Consider the following 6,826-nt stretch of genomic DNA (forward strand, 5'->3'; position numbering starts at 1 on the left):
CAAATGCACGTTCCAGGCCTAGCAAGGAGGGGCCTGAGCAGGGTTTGGGTTAGTGCACATTCTAGGCCTAGAAAGCTTGGGCCTGAGCAGGCTTCCAGCAAATGCACGTTCCAGGCCTAGCAAGCAGGGGCCTGAGCAGGGTTTGGGTTAGTGCACATTCTAAGCCTAGCCAGGTGAGGCCTGAGCAAGCTTTCCACCATTGCATAATTCAGACGGAGCACCATCTGTGGCCCGCAGGTTTTGAGCCTAGAACCTCTAGCCCGCCAGCCTTGGCCAAGCAGGCCTCACGCGCACGCACGCACACCCTCCGGGCCTGGGGCGCCCCCACCCTCCTGGCCGCGCAGCCTGGGCCTCCCGCCCACGCGGCCGCCAGCCGGGCCCTCCCCCGCCGCCCACACCCACGCCCAAGCAGCCTGTGCTCTGAGCCACCGCAGGCTGGCCCCCCGGGCAGCCCCTCACCCTGGAGGCGGAGCCTGAGCGCCTGGCCCGCCCCAGCCCGCTGGGCTCCGCCTTGAGCCTCCGCGTGCTGCAAGCCGCTGCTCGCCGCCAGCCGCCCGGGCGCGAGGGTCCAGGATGGCAGTGCGCAGCCGCAGGGCGGGAAAGGGACAGTGAGCAAGGGGCGGGGCCAGGGGGGAGGGGGAGATGGACGGCGACCCCGGGGGGGGCGGGGGTGGGGGGGACCTGCAGGGGGTGCTGAGACCTGATGGGGAGGGGATAGATGTGGGGAAATAGAGGGAGACGCGCAGGGGGCACTGAGACCTGGGGGAGATGGATGAGGAGGGAAGTGGAGGTGGACCTGCAGGGGGCGCTGAGAGACCTGGAGGGAGATGAATGAGGAGGGAAACAGAGGGGGAAGGAAGGACCTACAGGGGGCGCCCCCAGAGACTTGGGGTGGGACGATGGACAAGGCTGGGGAGTGGAGGGGAGAGAACTGAAGGAGTTTCAAAACATGGAGTGGGGCAGGTGGATGGAAAGTGGAAGGGGGAGGAGGGAACCTGTAGAAAGCTCCGGAGACCTGAGCAGGAGGCAGATGGGGGAGGAGACATGGCGGAGAGGGGCAATATGGTGGGCATGATGGAGAATGGGAGGGACCAAGACTAGGGGCGGGGGTGGGGGTGGGGCCGAGTGGAAGTCGATGGAATAATAGAATTTGGGTGGTAGGAAGGGCGCCTTGTAGAGAAGTGGGGAGGCTAGGAGGAAGAAATGGGGCAGATAGAAGCAGAGAGGGAGGAAGGAGCCGGAGGCAGTTGGCTGGAGGGGCTGGACCACTCACACAGCTGTCAGTCTTTCCCAGCTCTTTAGATCTTAGAAAATTCTTTGCAAAACATCTCCTCTAAGGTAGGTGGGAAGGCGAGAGACAGGGAAATGAAGGAGAAACAGAGAAGGTGGGGAGAGAGCTAAAACTCAGCGGAGCCACAGCGTTGCAAATGCAGTCACCGAATTGTTCGCTTTGAAGAGGTTACTTTTCTGTTGTGTGAATGACACCTCAATACATTCTTTTTAACAGACATTAATAATTTTGGTGGTCTCCAGAAGAAGTAAGGTTCGCATCTCCAACTAGATACAAAAAGTGCAAGTTTGGAGCCAACTGAGGATTAAAATCATTTGCAATTCACTGATACTTTTTCCAAGGCGTGGTTTGCAACATTCCAGGAAATCATTTCATTTTGTTTTTACTTTTTAATTTTTTTCAGAAATTTAATAAAATTTTAATGGAATTTTCTTGTTTGCTGATTGGGAATAAATATATTTGGAGGCTGGAGAACAAAACCCTAAACAACTCAGAGGACAAAGTGGGGTCTTGGGGAAGAGGTTGGGAGGGGCCTCCCAAACCTCGATGGAGAAATCGCTTTCTCGTGGCCTGCGTTTATTTGAGAGTCTCTTCGGAAAGCCTGTGGCAGATGTTCCTCCATTCCTAACCAGAGGCCTCTCATATCCATAAAAGTCCTTTCTATAAGTTTGCCCATTCATTCTCCGTAGACCCTTCTTGTAACTTTCTGTATTTTATTTCACATTCATATGCTTAATACACACTCAAATTCTTTTTCATTTTCTATAGTACAGAGGATAGAACTAAATTCACTGTTAAAAGAAACTCACGCACCAGCAGTAACGCATGTGTTAGATTCTGGGCTCACTAGTTATAACACTGTCTGGGGTTTCTGTTACAGTATGTGTACTCTACGGAGAAGATACATATTTGAAGGTCACTGGGAAAATAGTCTTATAATAACCTCTTTTAAATCATTTAAATGAGGTTTTTTGTTTGAATAACCACCACCTATTTAGTGCATCTTGGGTAGTTTTGCATTATTGCACTAACATTCACACAGCTAGAGAGTTTTGCCAGTATTTATATTATAAATTCGTGTTTAGAAATTTCCACTACTGATTAAAACCACATTTTTTAAGGAGATTTAAGGCTGGTGGGGGGAGGAACATGGAAAGGGGAAACCGAGGTGTTCTTGGAGGGTAAAAAGTAGGGGCTTGGAGAGGAGAGAGGGAGAGATGGGGGCAGTGAGCAGGAGAGCCGCCTTGAGGGGGAGAGAAGGTGACATGGATGAAGGAACGAGAAGGAGACAGAACAGGGAAGACGAGCCTGAAGTCTTCGAGACTTTGCTGCCGAAGTGGGAAGTTGCAGCAAAGATTGGACTTGTTTTCTTTGCTTTTCGCAGACATCCCTGGGGGTCATTGAGGGGCCGCCATCTTGGAACCCACTGGGGAGCCTCCCATTGAAGGAGGTGTCACTTTGGAGCCTCGGAAGGGACCCTATTTCATAAAGTGGAGGGGGGGGACAATATTATGAGGGGGCAGTATCATAGTCCCGTTTTCATGGTGAAAGAAGTAGAAAGGTTAAGAAACTTGCTCGAGTGGTGGGAAGGGTGATTGACAGCATCTCTATCTGGAATACTGTATACTTGGCTATTGGTTTATTGGTTTATTGTTTAGTGACCAATGGGGGAATGACCTGTCATCTGTCTGTCTATCTATGTATCCATCTGTGTATCTATCTATGGCAAGAAAGCACAAGGGCGGGGACCTTTGTCAGTTTTGCTGACCATTGTATCCAAAGTGCCCGGGACAGAGAAGGCCCTCGACAACTCTTGGTGGGAGAGCTGGACGGTGGAGTCCATTAGCCCTTACACCATTCTGTTTTGCCGCCCCTCTAGCATATAGGAGTGCGCATTGGATTTTGATATCCTAGAGCCTTACGTCAACAAATGCCGTGGTAGTTTTCTCTTGCTGCACTGAGGTCACATTTACCTGAACAACTGAATGACGTCTCTGACCTCTTCGTTTTAAGAGACCTTTCCGGAACTTTTTACTTCATTCAACAGTTGTTCATTCCCGTAGGTATTTATAATTAAGTTGGAGATGTCCATTACTGGGAAGTGGGGCACTCGGAGGGCCTTTCCGAATGGTGATCTGGTGCCCAGAATTTCTAACTTTGATACCGGATGTGCCATTTCCCAGCGTAATAGGCTAGGAGGCAGCCCTCGTACTAAGATCTATGAGTACTGCCCCCACGGCGGGTGTTACTATAATCAGCTCAATTCTAAGGAAAGAGAGCCAGAAAGCGAGTTCCTACTTTGTGGAATTGAGAATTAGAGAGTAGACGCCAGGTTCTCCTTCTGCATGCCTGGTGGTTTCTGTGTTTGTTTATCATTGCTCTGAAGCCTGACTCTTTGCTCTTACCCACTGTTTGGCTCTTCTAAGTGTCATAAAGACACTCCATACCAAAAAAGTACGTAAACAGCCTCGCTCTTTTGCCTAAAATGTTAATTGCTGTCACTCTGATTTCAACCAATGGGCTACAAAGGAGTGTCCATTTTCCAACACACCAGTTAACAGGTTGGGCAAACATTGTTTTTATACAGATCATTATACTTTGAACTTTGGTACGAACACGGAGGTCGTACTGTTATTTAACACGCAATTCAGCATTGCTCCTGGAGGTGGCCACGCGGTGAGGAGCTTGAGGACAGATGAGGCACAGGAGAGAGTTCTTGAGTCCACTTGGAATGACCGTGGGAAGGGAAGAGGCGGAGTGCAAGCATGGAACCTGGACTGTTATGCAAAAGTGTTGCAGGTGTTCCAGAACTCTCTGGAACTTTATTGTCATAACCTCTCCCTTGTCCTGCTTATACATAAAGAAGCATTTGGTAAATAAATAGATAAATAAATAATAAAAGCTTTATTACATTTAGTCTGATTAAATGGAATCTGAAAACAAATATGTTGGGGGAAAAATCTGGAAATGTGTGCTCCAACCCATTAATGGTAGTTAATTTGGGGACTAGGGTGCAGCAGGGGCCGTAAGAAGGGCTACTTTATCTCCCTCTGCATAATTTCATTAAATAGTACACAAAACTAGTGCAAAAAAAGAGTGATCTACTTTTTTGTTGTTGGAAAAAAATCTTGGAGGATCAAAAGTCTAAAATGCATTTCAAGGGTTCATGGGCTCTGTGCCATTCGTCTCTCCATCCTGAGCTTCAGCTGCCGTTCAGCACCAGGAGGCAGCGTGTCGTGGCAGTAAAAGTGGCACACAGCTTCCCAGCTGTGTGGCCTTCAAGGGGTTTCTCACCCTCTCTGAGTCTCTACTTTCTCATCTCTAACTTGAGCCTAACAGTAGTGCCTTCCTAATTTTATTATTGTGAAGAATAAGTGAAATAACCCACGTCAAGTGCTTAAAAATGACAGTGCTTGGGATATAGCAGATGCAAAATAAATGTTAGCCATTTTATTAGTATTTTCACTCATTTATCCAACAATTGTTACATATAATAAAATTATTTAATGTCATTGGAATTCTGCAAGTTTTCTGAACTTCACTTTTTAGATTTCTTTTGCTAGTTTTAAAATTAAATCTTCTTTTTAAAAAATGACATCCCTAAATCCTCTGGCATAAAACAGATAAAGAGATATAATTTTACATTTTTATATTTCTCAAGTAGGGTTAGCGTTAGAAAAAGATCTAAATTTGGTGGCATGGTTACATCATACCTAATTAGGTGCTGATAATTCTGCTCTAAAAACCTAAGAGAGGTGACACTCGATACTGTCCGGTACTGAGAACACTTTGGGGACATCCTGCTTTTTGCAGAGCTCCGTTCTTGCTCTTGTCAAGGTCAACGGTAACCCCACATTGATGGGTCCGTGCCCAGTTCTCAGTGTGCACCTTATTTGACGTTTCAGGGGCATTTGACGCTGTTGGCTGCTCATTCCTCTTCATTTACTCTCTTCACTTGTGCAGTAGGCCGAATAATGGCCCCCAAAGAAGTCTGCATTCTGACCCCTGGAACCTGCAAACGTGTTAGGTTCCATGGCAAAGGGGACTTTGCAGATGTGATTAAGGTAAGGATGTTGAGATGGGGCGATGTTCCTGGATGATCCAGGTGGGTCCAATGTGATCACAAGGATCTTTATAAGAGGGGGGCAGGAGAGGCAGAGTCAGAAGAGGGTAATGTGGTGACCGAAGCAGAGAGAGAGATTGGAAGTTGCTACACTGCTAGCTTTGGAGATGGAGGATGGGACCACAAGCCAATGAATGCAGGCAGCCTCTAGAAGCTGGAAACTGCAAAGGAATGGATTCTCCCCAGAGCCTTAAGAAAGAATGCAGCTCGGCCAAGTCGTTTTAGACTTCTGACTTCTGGAACCATAAGAAAATAAGTACATTGTTGCTTTAAGCCACTCTGCTTGTGGCAATTTGTTACAGTAGTAACAAGGAACTGATACAACTTGCACCCAGGACACCCCCCACCTCTGGTCCTCTCCTCTTACACTAGGATGCAGTCTCCTGGGCTGCTTCTTTCTCCTCCTCCTGACCTCTCAGCAAGAGTTGGCGGTCCCAGGGCACGGTCCTCGGACCTTTCGTCTCTCTACATCTGCTCCCTTGTGGGTCTCATCCAGTCTTGATGTTTTCAGTGCGCCACGTGATGGCTCCCACATGTCCATCTCCAGACGAGAGACTCCTTTACCGGTCTGCCTACTCTCTGTCTCTGTCAGACACCTGATGGGCAAACATAACTTGTCCAAAGCAGAACTCTTGACCCCCTTCACCCCAAATCCTGTTTCACCTAGTCTTTCCACTGCAGTTAACGACGGTCCTTCTAGATGCTCCAGCCAAGAGGTTCCCCTTTCCCACACTGCATCCATTCATCGGCAAATCCTGTTGGCTCTACCTCAAAATATACTCAGAATCCAACCAACCGTCCTCTCCCCTGCTCCCCCTCAATCCAGGCCACCATCATATCACACCTGCACTGGAAACACCCCCATGCCTGGCACAGAGCCCTCCAGGCACCACGAGAGCCGGTGTCCCCACCCCGCTTCTCTTCCCAGACTTCACACAGATCTCTTCCACCCTGTGCCTGCCACGCGGCCCCCTGCTGCTGCTCACACACCCGAACAGGCTGCTGCCTCGGAGACTTTGCACTTTGAAGGGTGGCTGAATGTTCCACTTTGGCAGAAGGATTATTTTGAGCTTTTCAACTGAAAGGGAAAAAAAGCCAATTTGCCTGTTATTTTACCCTCAAAATGAGTTTATTCAGGAATAGCCAAAAGAATTGCAATTTGGGATGTGCCTGCTACGGGGAACCACAGGCAAATCCAGGGAACAAAGCAGGGAGCTGCTTTTACAGAGAAGAGGGAGTGGGAGGGGCTGTTCTAAAGGAAAGTGTGTGTGTGGGGGGGGGAGTAACAGATCAAGGTGGCAAGGCTTCTCATTGGCTGGGCTGTGGTGTTTCTCATTGGCTGAGCTGTGGCTTTCTCATTGGCTGAGCTGTGGCTTTCTCATTGGCTGGGCTGTGGCGTTTCTCATTGGCTG

This window comes from Equus quagga, chromosome 12 (genome assembly GCF_021613505.1).
Source record: "Equus quagga isolate Etosha38 chromosome 12, UCLA_HA_Equagga_1.0, whole genome shotgun sequence".
NCBI classification, from domain to species: Eukaryota; Metazoa; Chordata; class Mammalia; order Perissodactyla; family Equidae; genus Equus; species Equus quagga.